The sequence below is a fragment of the Protopterus annectens genome, chromosome 2.part1 (assembly GCF_019279795.1).
Source record: "Protopterus annectens isolate FY-2018-M chromosome 2.part1, PAN1.0, whole genome shotgun sequence".
Taxonomy (NCBI): Eukaryota; Metazoa; Chordata; order Ceratodontiformes; family Protopteridae; genus Protopterus; species Protopterus annectens.
Window position 1 is genome coordinate 280,039,168 of NC_056729.1, and position 27,445 is coordinate 280,066,612.

Here is a 27,445-nt window from a genome sequence, read left to right on the forward strand (position 1 = left end):
TTGTTGACCACCACTACAAAGCAGATTTGTGTGTTGCCTCCAGGATTGCAGACACATATGTGGAAGGCCTAGTGGGTGGCCGTGGTGGATGTATCCAATTTGCACTCAAAGATAGCCTTAGGGTAATTCACCTGTGACCTTATTTGCTTGTGCAGACCAAGGTGACATTGCTTCCAATAAGGCACCTGTTCCTTCTTGGCCCTTTCCAGCAATTATATCCACCTATTATGGTATTTGTGCATTGCTGCTGTCCACCACAGATGTTTACCCTACCTTGAGGGAGATGATGCTGTCCTGTCAGGTATTGCTGAGTCCATACAGCTATGTAGGTGCCCACATAGAATTATGGTGTGGGCCTGGACAATACTGCTGCTTCTAACTGATGGGACATTGGCTGTGAAGCTACTTCTACCTGCTCTGTGGAGATTTATAGTCAATTGTGTAAAGTTAATTTTGTTTGACCATGACGGGGGGGCAGGGGGGATGGTAACCTGAACCGTGATGGCTATGTGGTCAGATCCTATCAAGGAGGATGACACTGTAGGAGTGCTACAGTGGCTACTCATGTTGGTCAGGACCAGGTACAGGATATTTCCACCTGTTGCAGGAGCATTGACTGGCTGATCCACTGCATTACCATTGACAAAGCTGAGGAATCTCTGTGTGTCCAGGTTCAGGTGGCATAGGTCATGCACACTATGGTTGGCTAGTTGAAGTCACCCAGGAATGTGGTAGAAGATTGAATCCAGACAGATTCCAGCACATCCCAGTAGGTGTGGTGGGTGTCCATAGTCATGGCTGGAGGCCTATAGCTAGCTATGATTTGAGTAGGTGTTTTGGCAACTGTTAACTGCACCAGGGATGTCTCCTGGTCATCATACTGTTTGCCCAGCCTGGAGGTGTGTATGTGTGTCATAATGTTCAACACTCCACCTCCTGTGACTTTGCAGCCCTCCATTTGGAGTCTAAACGTATGAGTGGATCAGTAACGTAACCTGGCAAGGTTAGTGGGCACGCCACAGCTACAGAGCAGGTGTCAGTGACTGCATACATGTCAGAATCCTACAGGACAAGGTACACTTGCATTGCCATGGGTGTCATGCTAAGACACCTAGCTCCTGTTAGAGCAAGACATCTGCACAAAGGCACACATCTCTAGTAGGCAAAGGCTGGAAAATAGTGTCACTTTATGAATCTAGCTGAAACACACTTAGTTGCTAGCAAAGACAGTGTCACATTCACAGATCTACTCCGCATGATATGACATCTGACAATCAACTGTATGCTTTTATGTTATGACAGTCTTTAATGGGTTGCCAGTGATGTGCCAGACAATATGCAACTGTATGAAGCAATGACTACAAATATGACGCAGACATGTGGTCAGTCTGCAAAACCCTGGGCAGTTGTCAGCTATGGGCTCATTATGTCACATACGGTTCAACACACACTTCTGCACCTGTTGTTTACTATTCACATATAATATATAAGTCTCTTACATTTGTAAGACAGGTATATGTATCACAGCAGCATTCACAGGTGACATATGAATATTTACAACATCCCAGGTAGCTGGCCTAGCAGTATCACAGTTAATATTGGACAACAGATACTCAAGTAGCAGTCATACATGGGGTGACTCAGAGGCCAGAAATGTAATCCATGTCAATGCAGACAGGGTAAGCAGGAATGGCCATATGTGCCAGACAACAGCATGTGAGTCCAGCAGGTCTTGTCATGACCTAGTGTTTAATGTCCTATTTGACATTATTGCATCCCCCTTCTACACTCCATTACAAGCTTACGTGATTGACATGCCTGTTATAGTGCTGAAAGGTTTCTATAGAGTACTGCAAATGGTAAGGTTTGTGTAGTTGCAGTCTGCCTTTGTATAGCTGGGTTCAGACCTGTGCTGCATAGGCAACAGCTTGCCTTTTGTGGGTAATGCGCATGAGCAGGTGATTTCCTGTGCACCAATTGGTGTCTTCCACTTGCAACTTGCATCCAGAGTGGCTGTGTTGTCTTTCCATTAGCCAATGCCATAGCAACACAGTGATGTAGTTAAGTCCTTCATGTGGGACTTACTCCTTTTCATTGCCTGTGTGGAGGACACTATAGAGGTGCGGGGGCTACAGTTTCACAAACAGTAGGTGGAAATACCTCTCAGGACAAGACATGGGGAGACAGCCCAACAACATGTAGGACAAAGCTCCAGACATGGGTACAAATTGTAAGTACATATGGGTGTTATACACATAAAGGATTGCTAGATTAACAGGGCTTGTCTGGACATGCATTTTCTATGTGACGTGATGTCTGACAGTGATATGTCTCTGACATACCTCTCAACTGTCCAGATGTCCACAGACTGCCCAGAGGTTTGCCTGTTATGTGTGGTATGTTCCTCAGATGTCTGCTTTTGTGAAATCAGTAGGATAATATGACGATTATATTCAGTAAATGTTGCCATCCATTAGTGTTTCAGACATCATATCCTTCAGGGATGTTATGTTACAACAAACCCTGTGACAACAGCAATTGTTTCAGTTTGTAACACCATTATGTGAGATATGTCCCTCTTTCTGCCCCCTGTCTCCCTAGTATGTCATGCTTTGTCCAGATGTCTAGCAGTAAGAGGTTCAGAGGTATGGTATACCATTATTTAGTGACTGCACTCCTGGTATCATCCCAGGGACTTAGCAGACTCCTGGAAGTGGTATGCAGCAGTGGCCATAAATATGGTCCCACACCCTGGGCATCCTGTGGAAATCTATACAGTTGAAAGCTGTGTATGTCTGGCCATTGTTAACAGACTGCCAAGGTTGTGTAGCAGTGTTGTGTATAAATGTTTGTTGGACTGAGTAGGGAGAGTAGCAGATGTCAGTGTCATAGATCCTTTTCTATCTGACTGTGCATGCTGCTACAGTTGCTGGTGATCTATCAGGTGTATATGTTTGTAGAGGCAGACTGGGAAATGTCCTGTAACACCTCAGGATTCCTGTAGACTGTTGAGTTGGGCCAGTATATGTCAGTGTAGTGTGTGACTGGCAATCAGGACATGTTTGTTCAGACAGTCGTTGTACTCTAGAGTTCATTTGGGGTACTGGTATGTTGTTGTGACTGTGGTGCAATTGGTTGTGGGTGGACATTTTCACACCAATATCTGCTTTTCCCTATGGTTCTGTCCCTGTAGTGCATGAGATATTTGGAAATACATGAGTAATTCCCCAGAGCTGATTTAGGCTAGTGTTGTGTTGCTCTTACTGTGTGGTTCAAAAGGTGCTGGGTGAAATGATTGGTAGCTCTCAATGTTTTTTTCTCTTATGTTATCTGACTGCAGTCATACCTCTCCACTATCCAGATGTCTAGACACTGTCCAGGTACGTGGCCCATAGGTTTGGTCTGTTCCCCATAATGTTTGTGGGTTTCTGACAATTCACTGGGATGATGTGAGCACTGACACTGGTACATACTGACATTCATTTGTGTTTCTATCAGGAATTATATGTTAAATCAAACCATGGTACTCTATCAGACTTCTACTTGTATAACAGCCATATTTCAATGTTATCTCTATTGTTAACCCTTTATCCCCCCACTTTGTCAGGTTTTCTGCAGATGTCTTGCAGTAAGAGGTTGTTTTTATATATATATATATATATATATATATATATATATATATATATATATATATATATATATATATATACATATATGGGTCTATATTATAACATCGAAGTTACGGAACATTGAATACAATATGGTCAACACCATATTGTCGAAGTTCCGTAACTTCAAAAATGATAAAAGAAAAAATTAAAACTTTAAATTTTTACCCCAACGGGTTTAAGCTGGGGGGCAAGCCCCCCAGCACCTCCCACATGGGGGGCTGTACCCCTCACCCCCCACTACTTAAATATACCAACTCCGAGACCGCACTACATTGCAGTAATCTCCCCTTATGGAGATTTCTGTTTACGAGCTCGAGATTCTGACCGTTCGATATTCTCGTGCCGACTATGTCAGATTCGACATTGTCGGCTTTCGAGAATATACTATAGACCATGACAGTATAAAGCATTTATTGCCAGCACAGTCTGCCCCACAGACTGGTTTCACTCAAAAGCGTCATCAGTGTGTATATATATATATATATCTATATATATATATCTTTATATCTATATATATATATATATATATATATATATATATATATATATATATATTTGTATTTATATACACATATATATGTATATAAGATTACTATGGATATATATTTTTCCCTTATGTTAAATGACTGTAGTGCATGATATGTGCGATGACCATGCCCTGGCCCAGAATCAAAGAGCCTCAATCCTCAACACTAACACCAGGGAGGTCGTCTCCTAGAAGAGGAAAGGATAACTAATACACACAGTAAAGTATAATTTCCCTTAAGTGCACACAGAGATCACAGTCAGTTTGGGGCTGGCTGCTCCCTTGCTCACCAGGTCCCCAATAAGACTCCCCACTGGCACAGCTTAAAGGGTGTCCAATTATTACTGTGCAATATTGATATCCAATGGTAATGTGACTATGCAGTCTAAGGCTTATTGGAAGGGCTTAGACAGTCAACTCTATAAATGTATAATGTACTCTAAAGCATACTTCATCTCCACACAAACCAGCCACAGGTAGAAGGTTTTAAAATATTTAATAATAAATAATTAAAACACAAGGCAAAACTACTACACCACAGAGATATCTAAGAGTTCACAGATCACACAGAAACTTAAAATAATACAGCAAGATAGGTCTGGTTTCAAAGAAAAATACCTAATTAATCTTTACTAGCTTTAACTATTCCTACAAGATATCACAGTGCTAAAAACTTACATGTGAACATAAGCAGAGTGCTGATAAGTTAGTTGTCCAAGATCAAAATGCTCCAGGTCTCTTGTAAGCAATAGTATTTAAACATTACTAACAAACATGTCTCTAAGGCCCTCCCAAAATTACATCATTTTTGACACTTAGGTTTTCCCATATTCATATTGCATCATCTTAACACCTGGACTGAGTTCTCATGCCACAAACTGCATTATTTAGCAATCTAACACCTGCACAAAAACTTCCAACAATAGATGACATTTCACATGTATATACTAACAAAAACTAAAGCAATAAAGCACCTTCCATATCTAAATTCTAGTCATAAACTTTAGCCTTAAAACAATGGGCATACAATCTTCATCCAGCTGCCCTCGGCCCAAATTCTAACATGAAAGGATACAACATGCTTCACTGGGCCAGTAGAGTGCAATGTTGTCACATATTTTGCAGTTCCACATTTCACAGTGTTTTCTTACATTTAAAAACACAAGCCAGTATTTTACATTTATTTATACCGTTCATACAATTATATATTAAATTCTATTTGAATAGGCTGGCAGCCTTCGCCCATCTCTCCCCAGTCGTCACAATATGTTTGTGAAAACATTACAAATATTTACAGCTCAGATGATGTAGAGGTGCATTTCTATGATTGTAGTGCACAGGGTCCTGGGTTCAAGACTTGGAAGTGATGACTTTCTTCATTAATGTTAAATGACCAGACTGCATGATATGTTGGTAAAAGCATCACACATTTGCACAGCTCAGATGGTTTTGTGGTACTTTGTTGTGATTGTAGTGCACAGCATCCTGGGTTCGAGACTTGGCAGAGTTGATTATTTTGTTGCTGGGCTGAACAAGGGCTGATGGAGACAAAGTGATTAAGGCACTTTTAAGCAGTTGTAAGTGGTTTTGCATGGTTTTGCATGGAGCTAATCAATGCTAACAGATGGATAAGCTCTCTTAGCCTCACTTACCACTGCTTACTCCCGCTTAAACCTGCGCTAATTTTAATTAAAGAAAAGAAAAAAGGGTGATATGAAAGTGGTGAAATGGGGGCATGCAGGGGTTAAAACATTGGGAAACCAGCTAGGGATGTGCAGGATGGGTGTAGCAAAGGACCATAGCTCTGCATTTCTTCTGCAGCAACAGCTGTGAATAATGTATAGAGTTTGGAATTTACAGCCTCATACCCCACAGGGAGTGATGTTGGTGACAGACATTTGTAGGATAATTTGTGGGTACATTCATTAATTTCCTTGTACATGGGGGCAAAATGTAGAGCTATGTATGGGGTAATGATTTTTTTGCGGGACAGATGCCCTTTTGTTTTTAGTTAAGAGTGGGATGTTGGGGAAGGGCTGTAGGTATGTTTGGGGTGGTAGGTTGGGTAGGATAGGTAACATTTGCAGAGAGATGACACACAAGACAACTGACAGGGGCAGTATATAGCATATGAGGGGGTAAACACCTTGGACGGGGAGGGTGGTTGGGAATCAGAGGCCCATGAGCCCCCAAATGGATACAGTAGGACTGCGGTCCCCACCCATGGGCAGTCACCACTGCACCTTCACAGTCCCAAAGGTGGCTGTGCTGGGGGCTGGACAAGAGGAGAGGCCTGCCCTTTGAGGTGTACCAGGCCTGCCCCTCAGGCATGGCTGCCCACCCAACTCTAAGCAGATGACGCTGCGAACCATACCCTGGAACTGTCAGTGGGTGACAGGCTCCTCTCCATGCCCGTGCCCAGGGGGGATGGGCCCTGTCCCCTGAGGCAGTTCTACCCAAAGCTGGTGCAGGACCAGTGGAGGAGAATGTTCTAGATTGGGTCCCAGATGTACTAATGCCCATAGGCATGGTCAGATGGGGTGGGACAGGTGGATCCACTGGGATCTGCCTTCCCAAATGTGCTATGGTGTTGTGGTTTTCCAAGATATTTTGGTTAGTCATGAACAACACATTTCAGAATTAGTTATAACAGCATATGTGGGTGTTCCCATTAACCCAAACCAACAGATTTGAAACAGTTGCATAGCAAACAGAACACATACATGAATGGAACAACCGTAATCATTTTAACAGCATGCAAGTTATATTTATGGCAACATGCCACCAGTAATGGTATTTGAACAAGGTATGTTAATATGCAACCAGTGAAATATATGAACAATAATAGAACACATGTCCCAACAATAGGTTTTAAGAACAACATACCCATAGTATGTGAATAATAATTATTGATGCAGATGACGGGTGGGGCGGGAAAGGATGAAAGGTCCATTAACAACTGTATCTGCTTCTATTTTTCACAGCAGTACTGCTCAATACTCTAGAGGTCTTCCCTCACTTTACATCTACCTGTGGCCTATAGCTTATGTGGCACATATATACCTGTTAGACTATCAACCTGTAATAGTATAGGGCAGACTGGGTACACTTTGGCTACTTTACTGGAGGGGGCTTGTACATGTCAGAGTTACATTCTTGACAAAGAAGGGGTACCCTGCAATGATGTGTGATTCTGCTACTAGTATAGTTCACCTGGATTCTTATCTGTGTCCAAGGTGACTGGCAGCAGTGACCACTAGCCATGACAGTGTGACACTTGAGAGACATGTATCGGGGAGAGGACATGATGCATGCACTTATCCTGTTGTAATTTGCAGGCATATGGGGTTGGACAGTAGAACAGTTGTGCACGGTGTATTAGTATACCCTTCATAGAGCTACTACACACATTACTTTACCCATTAGGCCTGTGGAGAAAATATCTTTTAACACTTTCTGAATGTTTCTACAACTATTCAAGTGTATTAGTATACCCCTCATACAGCTAACATACACATTTCTTTACCTGTAAGAGCTGTGGAGAAAATCTCTGTTAACACTTTCTGGATGTTTCTACAACTATTCTGGTGTATTAGTATACCCTTCATGCAGCTACTATACACATTCCTTTACCTGTAAGAGCTGTGGAGAAAATTTCTGTTAACACTTTCTCACTGTTTCTACACATATTATGGTGTATTAGTATACCCTTCATACAGGTACATCTCACATTTGTTTACCTGTGAGACCTGTGTGAAAAATATCTGTTAACACTTTCTGTTTCTACAAATTGTCAGGGTTTCTATTGTGTATATATGCACACATCTCAGTACCAGTTCCTGGATTTGTACCATATCTAGGTGTGCTAAAATGAACAACAATGCCATTTTCCATCACACTTAACTACTGGGGAACTGCTGTTGCTTGCTTGACTGATTTCTGACTAATACTTTCTGGTTTGGACAGTCTGACCTTGTGATCCTGAAATTCATGCATAGCAGATAATTATTGTACTGTGTATTACTCCTTTGAATTAATACAATCTGGAAAGCAAAGGTTAACACAAGACTGTAATGCATGCTAGCTGTTTCCCAGAACAGCCTCAGTTATTTCATGCTGTCAATGCCATATTTGCTGTAAAGAACCTGTACCCATTCTAGTTCTACAGCAACATACTAGAGTAAACAACAGTCTGTTGTATATTTTTATTACAGTGAAATGACATATTTATTAATGGATATCCTTTGGATAAGTATTAGTGTGACAAACATGTTTTATTCATTAGACACATTACACAATATACCTACTGGCAGTAAACAATGTACTCCTCCTACTTTATGACATTATATACTGCAAGATAGATCTGTACTCACCAGCCTGTCGGCACATCCTTGTCAGTCTGTCTGCATGGGCCTTGATGTTCATAGCCCTCTCTGCTACAGCTGTAGGGGTGAGAAACAAACATTATGCATACCTGTCTATTACATACTCAGGCTATAATATGCTACAGCTGTATCTGGGATACTTACAAACTGCTGGAGCATGCTGGTCCCAAGCATCTTGATTCCATTGGGTCTAAAACTCCTCCTTCCTATGCTTTAGGTCGGCATAATGATGCAGTACCTGCTCACCAGTTTGGGTGATTCCAGTGGCACTGGTGAGGTCATGTGCCAGACAGTCCCAGGCCTCTGCTTTGTACTGAAAGCCCTGCTACTGTCCCTGCAGCAGTCTATTATCATGGTGTACTATGAGGAGTTCAGCAATGACCCTGGACTCCAGGATGCTCCAGAGCTCTGCCTGAAAGTGCACTCCCTCTCCAACACCAGACATGTCCCTGTAACTAAACTAAATATGATATGGCTGTATTCCTGCCTGCATGGTTTAAATAAGGCCATATTCCCATACTTTGCCATCATTGGACAATTTCAAAAATGCTGAGCACATCTTAGCAATACACAAACCTGCTAAGCTGGGTTGAACAGTGCTTAAAGGGGTAATTGCTGAGCATTGCGTAACAGTGCGCAAATCCATTTAGCTGAGCTGACTGCTGCTTAGCATTCACATTTAAGCAATGCTTACATTGGCTAAGCATAGTTGAGCACTGATAACCATTGCTCACTTTTCATTTTAGAAAAATATCAAGATAATGACTTCATTAATCATTACTGACATATTAGTAAGTGTATATGATTTACTTTACATGATATCCGTCTATCTGATTTCATTATATTATCATGGGGTGTGACTATACTGTAAGGGACACTTGTGTATACATGGGTGATTTCACATGTTATATGCACTCACACATACATTTTAGACCAGCTGCACTACCCTGGTTGGCAAATATCAATTACTACATAATTTAAAATTAAACTAATAATTTTAACACTGCTTTCCCATCTAAAAATAAAGCGTCCATTTTGGTACTCGAACCGTAAACACTTGCATGCAAAGCTGGGACTCTAACCATTACACTTTCTCACCATGAGGATTTCAGCTGTATATTTTTACTTATCTCCTATGGGATGTTTAAGCACCCACTCAGCTACTCTTAAATATACTTTAGAATGGAAAAAAATAAAAATTCATAAACCCACTTTATTTACATGTATCTGTACTCCTTGTCAGTCACAGTGCGGGTAATTGTAAAGGGACACATAGGGACAGATTTTAATTATTGGTCTTACAAACTTAGGAAGTGTGACTGTGATTTTCTAGCAGATCATTTGCAAATCACATAGGGTTTAAGTCAGAACATACTGACAGACATTTGGGTGTCAGACTTCATACCCTTCAGGACATCCGTGCTAATGCAACCCTTTTATTCTATCAGCTTTCCGGGTTTGTCAGTACAATATTCAAAAAGTGTCCCGATTTTTGTGCCTTTGTCCCCCCATTATTTATGGATTTGTAGAGCTTTCTTGCTTTAGAAGGGTGAAAAGTATGTGAGGCAGGCTTCTGGGCATTCTGCAGAAACCTGTACAGTTGATGGTTATGACCGTACGGCACTTTCACAGGACAGACATTTGTGTTTCACTCTTCATACCTTACAAGAAGTCTGTTCTACTGGAAACCTTTTATTCTATCAGCTTTCCGGGTATGCCAGTGCAATATTTGAAGTGTGTCCCTATTTTTGTGCCTTTGTCCCCTCATTATTTATGGCTGTGTACAGCTTTCTTGCTCTAGGAGGTTGAGAAGTATGTGAGGCAGGCATCTGGGCATTCTGCAGAAATCTAAACAGTTGACGGCTATGGCTGTATGTCACTTTCATATGGCAGACATTGGTGATTCAGACTTCATACCCTGCAGGAAGTCCATGCTATTGTAAACCTTTTTTTCCTATCAGCTTTCTGGGTTTGTCAGTGCAATATTTAAAGAGTGTCCCTATTTTTGTGCCTTTGTCCCTCCATTATTTATGGCTTTGTACAGCTTTATTGCTGTAGGAGGTTTAGAAGTGTGTGAGGCAGGCATCTGGGCGTTCTGCAAAAACCTGTTCAGTTGATGGCTATGGCCGTACGGCACTTTTACAATGCAGATGGTGTGTGACAGAACCCATCACACACCTCTGCATTGTTTCTTGCTCCCCTAGCTATTTCAGTGTCTGCAGATACTGAAATACTCATTTTATTTCATTTTAGTGTCCGCGGATACTGAAATACTTTCAAAAAGTGCTGTAAACCACTGTTTGAGTGCAGAGGGCATGTTAGATTGTGCGTGCACTGCTTAGACATGCCCCCTGCACTCAGTGTCTGAATAGCCATAACAGTAGCATGCCTTCATAAATATGCAAGCTGCACTACTGCTATGGCTGCACTTGCATGGGTACAGTCCTCTCCATGTTGGAATAATGCTATTCCGACATGGGGTTTACTGAATCCAGGTGTAGTCTGTGTGCTGATGAACAGCTGTAGATTTGCAAGGTTACTGTGGGGTTTTGGGACTCTGATTAACTCTAAATATTGTCACCCACATCGATGGTAATTCACTATTGTAAGAACTGAAAGGGCTGTAGATTACAGGAATAATCTGAAAATAACAGGAAGAAACTGGAATTAGGCTGGAATGAATGTCCAATAATTTACTTACCCAGAACTGTGCTGAACAGGTGCCAGTCTCTCCTTTTTGTGACAAATCTTTCTGTACCTTTCAGAATAAAAGTCTGCATACAGTGTAGTTCAGTTAAGAATGTTTTACTATGTATAGTGGAGGTAGATGTCAACAATATCTAAATCAAATCTCATCTCCAATAACAGTGTTGATAAACTGAAATAGACTGAATTATGTCTGTAGCTTTTGTACTCATTATACACAAAATTATTCCTTTCCTCCCGAATAATATAATTAATATTCTGGAATGCCAGATATTTGACCTGACTTCTGCACTCACTTTCAAGTCTCTGTGCCAAATGTCTGTGCACTGCACTGAAAAGAATTTCTGTGTATCAATCTGAGCTAGCCAACTAACTTTTGTGTCTGAAGTATCTCTCCTGAATAGTACCAAAACCCAGTAAATTTCCTACAAGTTCTACATGCCTCTTTAACCTTGATTTATAATTATGTTTGTGCTTGATGTACTGCACATTCTGTTTGCAAATTTTATTCTTATCAATATTCCTGACTGACGCTTACTGTAACATTTCTTTCTATTAATCTTACAATTACCATAGGCAATTATATTTTGGAGGAAGAAGGAAAAGGATCCAGGATCATCTGGAGAATGGCCCTAGCAAATTATCTAGACCTAGAGAAGGAATCAAGCTTATAGTGCTTTGTAAAAGTATGTACAGAAGACCAAGCAGCATCTTGTAGACTACTTCTAGAATTCAACCCTTTCCAAAAAAAAAAAAAAAATAGTTGAAGCCAAGGCCCTGGTAGAGGGAGCCTTGATCCTGTCTGGAATAGATTTATCTTGGTGAGTATAACAAAACATTTGGAAATAGTCTATTTTGACACAGATGGCCCGTTTTTCTTACCTTCACAAGAAATTAACAATTAATCTGAAGATCTGAAAGATTAAATCCTGCCAAGAAAGTACTTGAATTATCTGTGGACATCCAAGGTATGGCATGTCCTTTCTTCCTCAATATTAGATTCAGGAAAGAACATGGTGAGATGTATAGTTTGGCTTAAATTAAACTTAAATACCACTTTAGTCATAAAAGGATTAGCTCTCAAAGAAGCCCTGTCCCTATGGAAAGTGAGGTAGGGTTGACTCACCATAAGAGCTTGCAACTCAAATACCTTTCTTGCAGAGGTCAGTGCAGTCAGTAAAATTGTTTTTCATGTTAAGAACCTCAAGTCAACCTAATTAGCTGGTTCAAATGGAGCAAGTGTTAGCTTCTCTAACACAGAATTAAGATCCCAAGGAGGGGCCACCAGTTTACTTGGAGGCCTCTTATGCAAAACCCCTTTCAAGAACATTTTGGCATGAGACTGCCTTGAAAGAGGAAGACCCATGGGCAGACATGTTGAAATGACTGATAAATGAACCTTGATAGAATAATAAGAATGGCCTTAGGACAGTAGCTCACACAAATACCGTAAAACCGGAGAACAACTAGCCTTGAATAGGTGCTGGTTACTTTGGCACCAACTAGAAAACCTTTTCCATTTGCTAATATATGATTTTCTAGTAGCAGGCTTTCTTGCTTCCATTAGTACCTGCTGCTTGTCCTCAGAAAAGCAAGTGTCCAAAAGGAATTAAGACCCTATCATCCATGTAGTCAAATGCAGATGACTTATGTCAGGGTATATCAAACACCCCTGTTCTTGTGTGAGTAGATCCACTCTGTGAGTAAGCTTGCTGTAATTGCCCTTGGCCATTTCCAAAAGAAGGGAGTCAGCAAAGTGATCTTGGTGGATTCCTTCTGAATCTTCAGAAGTACGATGGATATTAGAGGAAAAGGTGGAAAAGCAAACATTTGTCTCAAAGGAAAAGAAAAGAAAAGGCATCTGTTTTCCAGGCTTTCTTGGATGCAGTCCTGGAACAGAATTTTGCCAGTTGGCTGATCAGAGATGAGGCAAAGAGGTCTACTTGAGGAAATCCTCACAGATGGATCAAATCTTGGAAGACCCCCTGATCTAATTTTCATTTGAGAGGGTCTGCTGTGGTTCTGTTCAGCTTGTCTACCCCACAATTTTGCTCTGACAAAATGTAGGATGCCTGTAGAGTGAGATTGTGCTGTGAAGTTGTATCCCAAGCTAACATGGCTAGTCTGCAAAGGGGCACTTCCTGGTTCCCCTTGCTTATTAATGTGCCACATGACTGTGGTATTGTCCTTACTACTTGAGGAGATCCCTGGGACCAAAGTTGGTTCAGAGAGTTGAGTGCCTTAATTAGGGCAAGCATCCCCTTAATATTTATGTGTTTCCATTTCTCCTTGGTGTCCCACATCCCCTGCAGTTTTATCTCTCCCAAAACTGCTCCCCAAACAATGTCTGAAGCATCTGTGATAACTGACTGCTTTGGAGCAAGGATGGAGAAGGGGAGACCTGAATAAAGGATATCTGTTGTCTCCACCAAAATCTTTCACTTTTGACAAACCCTAGTACTAAGGAACTCTATACATCCTATTTGCTTTTTGGAACAGCTGTTTGACTATTAAGAAAATTGCAGGCAGTAAGACACACATCCTCTAAAGCAGACAGAACAGGAGAAATGGGTGTAAGTTCTGGAAAATCTTTCTGAAACAACTCATAATATTTTCTGAGGGACTGAGAAACCTCAGTGTTCTCCTTCTGAAAACACTAGGGCATTCCAGCAATAGCTTAGAGAAAAAGAAATCTCCACAGGAGGAAAAGAATCAGAAACTGAACACTCATCTCAATCTGATTCAGAAATCTGAGGACAAAAGCCTGAATCCATCCCTGCATCTTCTGTTCAGATTCAGAATCTTGAATTTCTTCAGGAAAAGAGGCATCCCTCTTTCTTTTAATAGAATCTACTCTACAAGAAGGGCCAATAGACTGAATAAAACTGTGAGCCAGTCCCAGTAAACTACTCCTATGCAAAGAAAATTGAGGAGTAGATACACAGTTTGGTTTTCTGTTCCTTTTTGAAAGGAAAAATGGGGGCAACTGTGATACTAAAGCAGCCACTGCTTACTCAAGGACAGGCACATCATTCTGACATAACAGAGAAACATGACCTGTCCCATCCCCCAGGATTAACAAGAGTATCTCTCCCTTGCACACTGAGGAGTGTCCAACAGCTGCAGAGGACATGGCTAACCCCAGGTCCATAGTGGCTCTAGGTGTTACATCAGAGGGATTTGGGGCAAAAGATAAGTAGTCTAAGGTACAACAAATGGCCACAGCAGAGTCACCCACCTGTAGCTGAAGCAAATTGCTAGCCTGTTGTGGTAACTTTTTCTTTTTGTTACTGGAGGAAGAACCAACCATGAGACTGACAATCTATTACATGATCAAGCTGAAAATGGTGCCTCTTTCCAAGGGAAGACAAGCAGCAAATGCAGGTAAAACTACTAGTCCACAGAAGTTACTTTTTAGAAAGCAAAAAACACAGTAAAAAGCACTTCCAAACACGTTGGCAGCCCCACAGTGAAACATTAAACACAGTTTCTCCACAGAAAATATATCAGTTTACACTACTTAAAAACTGACAGGAAAAATGACTGCTGTATTAAAAGTACATTAGTCTTGAGACAGTCTGTTAAAACTCTAAAAACTTCTAGCTTTGAAGTAACTTTCCTGAAGAAGAAGAAAGTAATAAAACATCAGTAATATAAGAAAATGGAAGTTTTTCTCCCCACATAGAACTTATCTGTCCAGCAAAGGAAAGCACAATCTGATCATTGATCCTCAAAAGCCTCAGAGGAGCGTACTCTTCAGCAGCAGTAAAGCTCTGAAGGGCTTCACTCCCAAACTCAGCCTGAGCTGCTGGACAGCTTTGGTGCAAGGAAGGTGCTCTGAAGCTTTGGAAGCTGGTTGGGTGTTATATCCTTGGCAATATATAACCCATATGGCTAAGCCTACTGCAGTATCAGTATGAAGAATATATTCCAGTAATATAGATTCATGGAATTCTATCCCTCCTTTCCAAGTAAGTGAAATATTGTCTAAAACTTATAAACAATAAGTAAATAAATTTTAATGAGAAAATAAAAAGCTTTGTTTTTGAAATACCTACTACAACAGACTTAAACAGCATTGTACTGAAAGTGTGCCAGAAAAGAAGGTACACCTAAAACCATAGCTCTCAACGATCAGTCTTCAAAATGTTTAACATTACCTCTCATAATGAGGAACAAATTGGTGAAATGTGGAATATTCACTAATGATTTCAACTAGGAATCTCACTATATAATTATTTAAAACTTCTTCATCATTTAAAATAGTCCAGATGATGAATTAACATGATTCACTATTATTTATTATTATTTACCATGGATATTTGGTAGAATAATTCTAAATGAATTTGCGTCAAACTTTTTAGGAGCATGTAAACAAACTAGGCAGGTAATCATGAGGATCATAAGATACCTAGCCATATATACCTGAGCCAGCTTTTGGTTAGGAAGTCTTTCAGAATGGGTTTGAAGGTTGGAAGGGAGGGTACTGACCTGATGAATAGAGATAATGGTGTTCCAGGCCTTAGCAAAATGGTATGAGTACAACAATGCCTAGCAGATTTGATAGGTTTGTGGACAGACAGAAGTTTTTAGCCAGTGGATCATAAAGACCAACTAGGAACATAGTTGCGCAGAATGTTATTTAGTGCTGGACAAGCAGATGGATTCTGGATACTTTTATAGGTGGTAAGAAGCTGTATATATGTTAGTTAATAGGGTAGTTTTAACCAATTTTTGGCATTTTAGTACTATACAGTGGTGGGTTCTGAAAGGGGTATTTGCTGCAAATTTAGCAACTTTGTTATAGCATTGTTCAAGTTTTGATATTTATGATGTCTGAAGGTTAGCAAGGATGGGAGCACCATAAGGCAGTGTGGGTGAAGATACATAGTGGCAGATGTAGATTTAGTTGTTTCAGTGAGAAAGGTTTTGGCTTTATAAAGTATCACTAGTGAATGATTATCATTCAGTATCACCCCTAAGAACTTGCTGTGAGAAGTGGCTTCAATGGTTGCATGATCAAGAGATAGGACTTTAAATTTTGTTTTTTCATGGGAGAGGGATTTGGGAAAAGGTATTTTTTTCTAGGGTTGAGCTTGAGTTCTGAGGTACAAAGCCATGTTTTAGTTGCTGTTAAAGATTCCTGAGTAATTTTTGGTGATGTGCCACATCATCAGATGTGTAAAGGAGTGTGGAGTCATCTGAGTATTGTATTAGGTAGGCCTGTTGTGTGAATATATGGAGGGTGTTAGTGAGAATGTAGGGTGTTAGTGAGAATGTTAAAGAGGAGGGCACCAAGGATAGAGGCTTGTGGTACACCAGTGGTGACTGTGAGGAATGGAGAGAGGGTGGAGTGCCATTTTACTGACAGAAACCTATTAGATAGGCACATTTTGAATCATATAAGGGTGGTCTGAGAGAGATGAAGTAGACGTTTGCTGTGACAAACCATATCAAAGGCTTTTGACAACTCAAGAAATAAGGACACTAGTTTGCTGTTATCTCTAGCTTTACTGACAGCATCTATAATGTTATAAGTGCAGTATTAATATTATGAGGAGGTTGTGTTGATGGTAGGAGTTGTTCCTGCGGGATATAGTTTGGTAATTGTCTTTGAATACATTTTTCAAGAAGTTTGGAGGGGGGTAAGATTGCTATAGGTCTAAAGTTGGTAATGTCTGTTGAATTTCATCCTTTGCGCAAAGGGATAATGTGGAACTTTTTCCAGAGAGAGGGAATGTGGGAATCCTGGATTTATAAAGATTGAGACAGGGCAGGCAATGCTATCAGCTGCTATTTTAAGATATTCACTTGAAAAATCAACAACTGAAGTAGGGCATAGTTTGAGTTTGTTTAGGAGTACTTTTAAAAAGCGTGTGGTGACTGGTTTGACGGTGAAGGTGGATGTGGTGATATGTCTTGCTGTGCAAGGTTAGGATTAGTTGTTGGGGAATCCTTGGTTAGAAATGCTATTTCGAGTGATGAGTAATTTGGAGAGGGGTTAGGGCTAAATTTATGGCCGAGATGCAAGATTTTGTTAATGGCTGTCCTGGATTTTTTTACTAATATTCTGAAAGTTGTTATAGCATAGTTTTTTGTCTTCATTAATTCACTTTTTAGTATACTTGTGAAACATTCTGAAGTTTTTTAAGATATTGTGGCATGTTATATTTTTGCCATTCTTTCCATGATTATTCTATATTGTGCATTAGCATTACACTCCTTTTGGATAGCCAGATTGCATTATTTGTTTCCAGTCTCTTCCTTCCAGGAAGTGCAAAACAGTTTTGGGATATTCAGGAAAGTTGTACTGTATTCATTTACAGCATCATCTAAGGAGAGAATTTTTAGGAAGTTCCAATTAATAAGATGATAGGTTAGTAATGAACATTTCTGAGTTAAACTTGGAAAGGCTGCATGTTGTTTTATAAACATGCTGTTTAAGTGAATGTGTGAGATGTCTGGATGTATAGACTGGGGGATGATCACTGAGCTTGTAAAGGCTCCAGGGCCATTAGCCTAGTACACACCTATGAACCTATGAGACAACCAGACATTGTACCTGAGATAATGCTTTTTTCTAGGGTCTGTACTAGGATCCAATCTAATTGGGAATTTGATGTCTTGCTATAATGTGTGGGGCTATTAACTGACTGTGTGAAACCAAATAAGTTTGCACTATATGTTGGTGAGTTAGAGTTTATGTCCAACCAATTGGCATTCACATCACCTAGTAGTGTTATTTCAAGTCAAATTCTTATGGATATCCAATGTAGGATATCTTCCAGTATAGTTGTATTGTCACCAGGAGGGATGTAAAGAACAGTAATACATATTTGTTTATAATGTTTAATATCAGGAAAGTATTAAGAAGCTCTGCTGAACTGAATTTTGCTATTGGTTTGTTATAAGGGGAAATGTGATAGTTGCTGGAAAATATTAAAGCAATACCACCATCCTTCCTCTCTTTATAGTCATTATGGATGATATTAAAGCTGGGAGATATAATTTTGGAGTTCTTTATGCTGGTTTTAAGCCAGGTATCAGTTACAGCAAGAATATCAGGCTTATGTTGGGTAATTCAGACATGTAGTTCAGCAATTCTAGTTCTTATTCTTCTAAGATTTATGGCAGCAAAAGTTAGATTACTGGGTTTGAGAGTGGACCATTGTAGGGTTAGAGTAGTGTGCGGAAGAGAATAGTCTTGATGTTCATTGTGATAGGTGTAGCCAGGATTAGAGGGAATGTTTCCTCCTAGAAGTATTTTAGTATATTGGAGAATTATTGATACTTGGTTTTGGAGTTTTTTCATCTACTTTTGTTTTGGATTGAGTCGAAATGGAGTTAATCGGTCTATATTTGGAGTAAAAGAGAGGGGTATCATTAAATAGGTTTGGCACAATATGTGGAAAGTGTATGGAGAAAGTATGAATAGGTGGTTGGGACAGAGCTGGAGATATGTTGAGAGGTATTATGGAGTCATGGTAGCATGAAAGATGGCCTAGTAAGAGGACAAGTATAGAGTATAAGCTGAGTAGTAGCATGATTAAGTAAAGGAATCTGTATGTTATAGTTGGCAGGTAGTGGGGAAAGAGGGAGCAAGATGGAAAAAGAAGTTGCTGTGTAGATGGAGTCTGAAAGCTGATAGAAGGTAGGTAGAAAAGAAGTATTTTCCATGGAGGAAGAGAGTACAGTTGTCCTAGTATCTTCAGTGGAATGCAAGGAATGGGGAGGTTTAAAAGGCTAGAGTTTGAGAATATAGGCAAAATAGAAAGAGGTAAGGGTTTAGTTGGGAAAAATAGATGACATCATGTAAAATAGATACTGTAGGTGTGTTAGGGAGGAGTATGACTATGAATGTATATAGAGCACAGCAGTATTGGATGGAGAAAGGCAATTGGAATGGTGCCAAAAGACTAAACAGAAATTGTGAATTAGGTAAAAGGAAATAGGAGCGTTTGTATGATAGTGGTAAGGTTGTTTATTTCCCCTTAATATGGGAATTCCACCAGAGAGGCTTATTCCTAAATTTACCATCATATTTATGGTATATAGGTACTGAGTTTTGTAACTGTTCAGATGCTGGTAGAAGTTAGTGGTGAATGTGGTAACACTGACAGTTGTGTACATTTGCAAGAGACTGTTGGGAATTTTGCATATGTCTTCTACAAGCTAAAGTAGGTTTGACTTGGAGAAGTCCCTACAGATGGTCTCATTCGGTGGTGGTGTGGTCCCACTAGGCTTGACAGAAGCTATGACTGATTTGTAGCCAGATTTGACCAGGGATGAGAAAATGCAAGGTGGGGTGCAGGTGAGGGCTAGGTTGGTAATGACAAGGTCAGTGATATTAGAGCCTCTAGTGGGTAGTTTCAGAGTTTGCTCCAGTGCATTAATAAAGTCTAAGAAATGTTGAGCATAACTATTTATTGTGCCTGTGTAGAACAGCATGGAACATATTATTTTAAAGACTCAAAATAAGGAACATTCCTCATAATGAGGTACATCTCAGAGGTATAGCAAAGGCTACATATAATACCCAAGTTAAAAAAAAATCAGTGAATGAGGAAAGAGAAAAAATGCTTAAGCTAGGCTCTATTAAAGCATCCTATAATGAATGGAACAGTCTAAATGTGTTAGTAAGTAAACTGCATTTCTCTATAGGATTTTTGCAATGATATGTAAAAAAATGATTTAAATATGCATATCTGCCATCTATTCAGTACACAGAGAGCATGAGATATTGAAAAGATAGTTGAGACATTACTCAGTGTTGGTCTTCCTAGACCTCTGTGCAGGATTTCGTACCATGGCCATGGTATTTTCATGTGACATTTATGTATCTATAGGTTCATAGTTTCATAGATACACAGGTACATATAGGTTATTGAGCTGGGAGGATCTTTAGAAGCCTAGCTATGCATTTCCATTAAGTGTTTACCCCTTGTAATTTAAGTACAAATAACCCAGAGTAGAGCAGAACATTTACATGTTGCCCTACTCATGAGGGACAGGGGTGCTATCCATCCATCCATCCATCCATCCATCCATCCATCCATCCATCCAGATTACATTTTTAGTAATGTAAGAGAAGTACTTTGTTTTATGTGGAGAGGAAGACAATTCAAAAGAAGTGGTATTCTCTGTGATACAAACTTGATCTCTCCAACATGTTCTATGTATGTTGCAAAAGAGATTTATTGCCCCATTGGAATTGTTAATACATAGTATGTTGGACATGACAGGGACTATTGAGGTTCTGTACATGAGACAGAGATTGCCCATGAGAAGCCTGTATGATACCAAGAAGAGGGACAAGACTTTAGATAGTCTGCGTAGTTTTTATGATTTAGGCCCTTGATTTTCTTAATAAAAAATAAACATTGGGGGTGTTTGAGTGATGTCAAATATTTGGAGAGGTATATACAAAAGGGTAATTATACTCAATGATCAGCCTGATGATTGTGGAATACAGTGGAATGATTGTATCCCAGGCCTTGGACACCAGACCCTTATAATGAGCTGTGTAATAAAAAGGGCTTTTTAAAAGTGTATACTTGGTGATCAAAGGACAGTTCATTGTGTATACAGGTTTCTAGGTCCCTAACTACTGGATACATTTTCAGGGGTGTGTTGTCAGGGTAATAGTTACAAGGGACTACTTGCTTTATGCAAAGTAATACTATACATTTCTTTGCATTCATTTTTAGTCTATTGCTTTGACACCAGCTACTGTTTTGGGAAAAGCCCTCTTGGAGTCCACTCAGGAGTTTATGATGGTGCTGACTTTACAGTCATCTGCAAACTTGGCCAGCCATAAATCCTTAACAGTACCTTTGGCCTCTGAGAAGTAAATGCCAAAGAGGAGTGGCCCAAGAACTGAATCCTGGTGTACACCACTAGTAACATGTCTTCTGGGTGAGGTAGCTCTGCTCACATTAATTACCTGGGTTCTGTTTCCTTTACATTGAGTTACGTAGGGATTAACACTTAGCTGGTATAGTTTAGCTGTGATACTTGAGTTTGGGATGGTGTCAAACACATTTATGAAGTCTAGCAAAGGAGGGTGTACTGATTTACCCTTTGCCATTGCCTCAGTAACCACTCAAAGAAGTCAACCAGTCTAAGTAGGCAAATGATCTAATCTTAACAAATCCTAACTTGCTTGGGTCAAGAGTTTGTGCGTTACCTATGTCCTTATTTAATTCCATAATGATCCTTTCCTTAACCTTACAGATGAGGCTGGCCAGAGCTATGGGTCTATAAATTCTTGTGTTTGTCAATGCGTCATCTTTGTACAAGGATGTGAAAGCCACTGCCTTCCATTAGTCCAACACAAACCATATTTGGAGGCTGACACTGAATAGCCACTGTAGGGGTCTGACAGTTTCAGACTGGCCAGCAAGGAAATTGAATGTTATCTGGCCCCGGAGAAGCAGTGTTCATGGCCTTTGATGGTGCCTTGATGACTTATTCATTGGGGATTTCAGGTATATGGGGGGGTAACTGCACATTTGAGACCTGAGAATGTAGGAGAGGAGGAGAGGAGGGGGTGAAGTTGGAGTTAAATGTATTCCCCATGTCCTCTGGGTCCAGGTATGTGATATCACTCACTGTTAGCTCTGCACAGTGCTGGTCAGTGTTTATAAGATGTATAACAGAGATAACAGAGATAAAAGTCTTGTGGCTGTCCTTTGCTAGGGTAGCAGTTTTTATCTCATATCTGGCTTTGATTTAGTCAGGGTTTGGAGATCCCTGTTAAGTTTACCAAGAGCTTTTATTTTTGAATTTTGAGAGGTATATTTGTTGTTTCTGTACAATGAGTTTTTTATTTTATTATAGAACTTGTTTATATCTGGTTTCCACCATAAGGGTTTATTTTTAAATTTGTGAAAGGTACATCTGTAGAGCTCAGCAGTAAAGGACTCTGCAGAGGCAGTGGGATCATCAAGTTGGAAGGGAATGTTGAATTTAGCTAGGTCTTCAGTCAGTTTCAGTAGCTTAACCTTGGCATAATTTCTGAATATTGAGGTATTGAAGGATGCTTCCATCTTCAGTCTTAAGCAAATGTGACTGATTTGAGGTCTGATTTGACTAGAGGTGGAGTTACATCTGGCAGGAAGCACAGCTATGCATTATAGGTGAGGACCAAGTACAGGATGTTATTACCCCTGGTTGGAGTGAGGACTAACTGGTTCAGAGTTTGTCCTGATAAAGTGCAGAGACCTCTATGCATACATTTAGGGGAAGCATAAATCTTTAAGTTAATCTAGGGGCAGTTTAAGTTCCCTAGGACAATGTTGTTTGGCTTAATCCATAGGGACTCCATACTAGTTAGGTAGGCGTTATAGGCTGAGGAGATACATAGAGAGGGCCCTGTAGTTAGTCATGATATGACAAGGGGTCTTGTTAATTGTAAGTTGAATGTGGAGGAGATCAGTACTGTTATCTTGTATAACTAATCTTGAGATGAAGGAGATCAGTATTTTTATTTTGTATAATTAGTCCTGAGATTAAGTGTTTTTTTCACTCAAAATACTGAGTGCTGACGAGCTTGAAAAAAAAGACAGAAATCTAGGACAGCAATGAATCTTGAAGAGCACTCTTCTCTTTTAAATTTCTTTTTTGCAGGTGGAGGGGACAAGCCCCCCACTGCACTCCCTAATGTAAGAGGCAAGCCCCTCACACTTCCAAACTTCTATATACCAGCTCTGAGATTACCATATCTCAGAGAAAGGGAAAAAGTCCAAGAAATGGCCATCTCTGACTTAGTATATAAGTCCATTTCTTTGTCCATTCAGTCTATGTGTTTCAGATGGTTATCATGCTTTTAGTGCCTTCATCAGGTAGTCAGTGAAACCTTGCACTGATGTGATTATCTCATGGTCTTGAGCCAGCTCTCCATAATGATGCCTATATCAGTGTTAGCTAGGGTAAGGAGTGCTTGTAGGGAGTAGAGATTTTTAATAAGTCTCCTGGCATTGAGCAGGAATACCTTTTGGTTATCTGGATTCTGTTTTATTTTTTTTAAGTCAGAAGCTTTTGAAGACTGACATTGTCTAAAATGGGCACTAAGAAGCTTGACACAGTTTTTGCCAATATATGTAAGTTTTAGGGGAAATGGATGCAGGCCATCCCTGGCAAAGAAGTCAGGTCTATCTACCATTTCCTCCAAGGCTGAAATATATTGGACTCTCCTTTAAATGAAAGCAGAAGCTAAGCCAATTATTGAAGAGAATAACCTTTTGCTCATATTGTGGCATCATTCTTGGGCATAGTAAAATGATGTTCATGGCTGCATTCATACCTGCCAGGGCACATATTCCAAAATCTCCATCATGTCTCTCTTCATATAGCCCAGTGAGGTACATCTCAAGTCATTTGCACCACTTATATAATGATTGTGTAATATCTGTACTTGTAGTGCAAGAACTTGAGTGACTACATGATGTGGCAAATCATGGCACCTGACAGGCAACTGACGGTGACTCTCCCCTTGTACTGCCAGGTGAATGGTGTGTCAGTGTGTCTCACAATTATGTGATCTATGACTCTGCTTTTGTATTGCATGAAGGTTTGAATTATGGGCTTTAGAAATGAAATTTTTGACTTTTTGAAGTATGTTTCAAAGTGAGTGTTGTCTGCAGCGTGTGTTTTTGTTAGGGCGCTGAGGATGTTTGTTTCTTAGATTACTTTTCATGCTTTACTCAGCATATGTATGTCTATGAATTTGGTTTAATTTGTGTGTGATAGGTTTAATGTTGTATTGTGTGCTATTGACAATGTGCCTGTCATTAGTAGTGTCTTCCTGTATGAGATTTGCTTCCAACAGAATTAAATAACTGAATCGCGCAAACATTGTGTCAGTTTATTACAGTAGTAGGTGGATGTCAGTAAACATGAGAGAAATGCTATATTGTCTCAGGTAGCACATTTCCATGACATTGGCTACAATGGTGGATGGAAAGTAAAAAGCTGTGATTTCAGGTGCTTACTAATATGGGCTGAATGGGGAATAAAGCTTTTGAGATCTGCAGTTGATTACTGGAGATGTTTCCTGTCTGGTAATAGAGATAGGTGGCCTCAGCACAACTGCATGCAGCTAGAAGTCAATGATCCTTAGCTCTTTCCATCATCAGAATCAAATGACTAACATCAATACCAAGCTGCTAATACCTATTCTGGTATTTCTGCTACAATCTTAGAGTGATTTACTTCACATCCTTCTAACCATGATCCCAAAATCTGTTCAGGAATGAATTCATCATCTACTTGCCCTTTGGAATGCAGAGTACCACATGTTTCTATCATAGACCTTTTACTGTTCCTAGTATTTTGCTTACATTAGGAGACCTGCTTAGGGAGAAGAATCTAGTATGACATAGTTATGTTGATGATGCACAGGCCTGTTGTTTTTTGGCAAGTTGGTTTTCTTTGGACAAAGATTTAGAAGCCACATATTCTTGGCTAATCCAAAATCATTTTAAACTCAACACCTCAAAAACTGAGGCATTGGTAGCTCTTTCAACATTGATAATTATGCTGTTCCATTTCCAGCTTCATTATGTATTGTGGCAGCAAGCTTGAATTTGATGATATGGTGCATAACCTTGGTATTGTCCTCATTTCCAAGCATACACTTTGGAACCATCTGTAAGTGTCTACCTAGTTGTCATAGAGTAATGGTTTGCACTATGGATTGGTAGGAAAAGTTGTCAGGGCATGGGGATTGGAGCTGTGATTTGACTTTCTGGAAGTCATCATCACCATCACCATCATCATCATTATCAACAACCCTCTTTTTCCCATTTTGGGCATAGGGTTGGAGTTTCATGTCAATTGTTGGTACCTATCTCAATTCAGTGACACAGTCTTACCATCTTCAACAGTCATTTCTGACTGTCACATGTCTTCTCTTATGCAATCCATCTATCTCTTTGCTGGATATCCTCATTTTCTCCTCTCTCCATTCTTCCTGCTTCTCTCAAATCTTCTTCACCAGATTATCTTCTGCTTTCCCACACACATGTGTCAAACCAACATAAACTGTTTTCTTTGACCTTATCTGCAAGTAGAGCTACATTAGCTTTTTCTCTGAAGTCATTATTTCTTCATATGTGCCACAGTATGCATCCTAATACCAATCTCAGGCACTCCATGTCCATCACCTCTAGCTTCCTCAACTGTTCTACTTTCATTGCCGAGGTTTCTGTACCATACAGAAGTACTCATCACACCACTGTTCTGTACACCTTACTGTGATGACCTACCACTGGACTAGTAATCAAGGAGCCTCAATCCTTACCACTGGCACCAGTGAGGGGCTTACATGGGGAGCATGACAAGTACACACACAATGTTTCTAGATGCAGCTCTGTGCATCAATTACAATTTCCTTTAAGAGCAGACAGAGACCACAGTCAGTCTGGGTCTGGTTTCTCACTCTTTTTCCAGATTCCCAGTAAGACTCCCCACTGGCACAGTTATAGAGTTGAGATTTCAGCTGAATGGCCAAGCCAAGACCTCCAGCAACCTCTTTGTCGAACCAGTACATTGTATCCCTGCGCAAGTAGCTGACACACAATCTTTGTAGTTTGATTTACCCACACACACACACACACACACACACACACACACACACACACACACACACACACACACACACGCACACACCTGGGAAAAGCTGGCACAGGTTTACTAGCTATGCCCCCTTTTGCCCAGACTATAAGTTAGTTATCACTGCCACCAGACAACTTCTTATCAGCTACTTTAAGTCCTTTAACAAAGGGTGTCTAATCTTACTGTGTAATGTTACTATTAATTCAAATGGTAGTTTGATAAAGAGCAAGGCTATTAGGAGTGACCTACACAGTGTCACCAAATAAATATGCAAGTACTCTCAGAACTTAACTATCTCTACACAAATTAGCCACAATGAAAAGTTTAATATATTTAACAATAAATAATAAAAGAACAAGACAATTCCAAATATATATTCACAGTGACAGCAAAGTTCAAAACCACAGGAAATATTTAAAATAACATTGCAGGACAGTCTCAAATAAAGAAAGAAAAATATCTAAACTAAGCTTTGCTATATCCCTGACTGCATCTAAAAGACTTGCTATACCCTAGAAACTAACTTACAGAGCATGGCAAATGTGGTAAATGGATCTTCTATTTGTTGTCAGGTCAAAGACAGAATACAGAATGCTATGTCTCTCTAAGATAGTTCTCAAATTAATTTCTCAACTATTACTGCTGGGATAATTTGCAGAATTACATCATTTCTTGTCATCTGACTCCTAGTTCCCAGTCCCAAAATAAGAATTGATGGCAGCTGGTAGCATTTAGCATGTGCCTGTAAAATACATAGGGCTTTTCCTCATATCTTTGGCAGATACTGAAAGGCATAAAACAATAAAACACTTATAAGACAATTAAGAACATTCCATAGTTTTACACATTGTGTCTCCTTGCTGCATTGAAACTGAAAGATATCATCTTTATTGTGTAGATTAAAGTAATTTAATTTCAGCTATTTTCAAACATTTACTAGACTGAGGATAACCTCCTGTATCCCAGTTTCCACTGTAAAATATATACATTTAAACAGTTACAATAGTGCACATACATTTCTATTCTTTTACAGAAGGGTACACTTTGGTTGCATTTCAAACAGCACTTTGCAAACACCTTCAAGCAGTTTGATATACACATGACACATTTCTAATACATTTGTAACACAAGCATCTTATATACATCATGCTGATATTCTCAAATCACATATGATTATTTACAAAATTCCAGATAGTTGGGCTGACAGTATGTACCTTTGTCACACTTACCTTTTCTGATTCTTTGGCATTCTTTCTGTTATACACTATCCCCAGCACTCTCTACCAGTTGGCTGCAGCCCCTCTGATTCTAGCTTTGACCTCTTCATTCAGATTTTCTTTCACTTCAAACAGCACTCTCAGATACATGAAACTGTTAACCTGTTCCATTATTTTTCCCTCTATCTCAGTTATCAGTTTCGTCTGATTTCCCCGTTTGTTGCCATGCCAATTGTATTGCCTATACTCAGTTTCGCTTTATCTACCTTCAGTTTTCCACTTCATTCACATATCATTTGTTGAAGTTCCTGTTCAGAGTTTGCT